This window comes from Anastrepha ludens, chromosome 6 (assembly GCF_028408465.1).
Source record: "Anastrepha ludens isolate Willacy chromosome 6, idAnaLude1.1, whole genome shotgun sequence".
Lineage (NCBI taxonomy): Eukaryota > Metazoa > Arthropoda > Insecta > Diptera > Tephritidae > Anastrepha > Anastrepha ludens.
The window spans coordinates 124,778,600-124,780,221 of record NC_071502.1 but is presented as its reverse complement, the minus strand read 5'-3'; the positions used below and the strand labels follow the sequence as shown (position 1 = coordinate 124,780,221).

General features: G+C 34.3%; 1 long non-coding RNA gene across 1 annotated transcript; it reads right to left on the bottom strand.

Annotated features, from left to right (window-relative positions):
• Positions 1-443: 443 nt before the first annotated feature.
• LOC128867642 (uncharacterized) lies at positions 444-1,413 on the bottom strand. Its single transcript, XR_008455003.1, has 3 exons — positions 1,172-1,413; positions 955-1,099; positions 444-893 (listed from the first exon to the last, which is right to left on the bottom strand). It is a non-coding gene; the product is annotated as an uncharacterized LOC128867642 (long non-coding RNA).
• Between the last annotated feature and the right edge of the window lie 209 nt (positions 1,414-1,622).

Here is a 1,622-nt window from a genome sequence, read left to right as displayed (position 1 = left end):
GTATTATGAGCGGTGCATACCTGTCGAAATTTTCGTTGTATACCGAATTTACAGCCGAATGCAATTTTGCTTTCGATTGTGTAGCGTATTGTGGGAAATTTTGTTAAAATGTAAGCTGTTTGCGATTATTTATTGTTTTATAGTAACCAATTAATAAACATATACTAATATTGTTAATTTTATGCAGGTCGAAAGTCGTGAGTACCAAACAGCAAAGAGAAAGGCTGGTTGCATTAATGGAAGAGAATCCACAATTCGCAAAAGGGATTTGCACAAAAGTTCAAGCAGCAAAAAAATGGGAGGAGTTTACAACGGAGCTGAATTGCTTGGGACCACCAGAATGGTAGCTAAATGGATTAAGGTTAATAATGGTTTTTTTTTGTGATGTTTGTAGAAATACATTTTTATTTTCCCCTATCAGGTATGGGCTGACGAATGACGAATATTTGAATAAAGGAAATTTATAACAAAAATAAAAATAAACTATGGCGTAAAGGTTGTTATTCAATACTTTTTAGTTTTTCTCATAATATTCTAAGAATTTCATTTCTTATGTTTTCTGTTTCTCCGTTATTTGACTCCACTTTAATATCTCCAGCATCATCGTTGAGAGTCTCATTGGATAACTCTTCATCTGGAAGTTGAACATTGTAAAGCAGACAAATGTTGTGCAAAGCTGCACACATTAATAATTTGTGTTGCTTGTTTCGGAGAATAGTGGAGAGCTCTTGCCTGCACCAAACATCTAAATCGGTTTTTCAAGACTCCAATTGTTCTCTCAATGATACTTCTCGCTTTAGCATGTTGTTTGTTGTATGCCCTTTGTGGAGACCCTTCCTCAGATTATCTGAACTACGTCAGTAAATATGGTTTTAGAGCGTACCCAACGTCACCTGAGACAGACAAAAATTATTAAAATCGGAATTTCAATTGGCGTTTATTACGAGTACATACCGAGGAGCCAAGTATTGCGACGGCCATTGAGATGTTGCTCCTCTAAATGCGCTTTCAATGGGGACATATTGAAATCCATAGAATCATGTGTAGCTCCTGAATTTTTCACATTCCTATACGTTATTTGCATTGTATAATCACAAACCTAAAATTTACATTGTTCGCATTTAGAATTTATGGCTCATATTTACATATGTATATGCAAATGTCTACTTACAATTATAGCATTAATGTTGTAGAATCCCTTCCTGTTGTAGTACAAATGTTGAACTTCTTTTCTGGGAGCGACAATTTTAATATGCGTGCCATCAACACATCCAATTATTCCTGAAATCCGGTATTGGCTATAAAAATGTGCTTTTGTTCGTTGCAGATCAGCCTCACAAAAAATACTTTTTTTTACTTTTAAAAATGTTGTTCACAAAGAATATCAAGACAATCGCTTTTTCTTTTATTTTGATTTGCTGTATCAGCTGAGAAAAAATTATCTATTGTAAATGCGTCGAAATTCACAATAGTCCTATTCTTCAACGAATGAGCACCATAATACCAAATGAGAATTCGTTCGATCAGCACTTTCGACTACCGTCGAAGATCGAATGTTGCTCATAATAAGGGCCATTATAATTTATTACGCTATAAAACTGCATAATAAAATATTTTCCAGA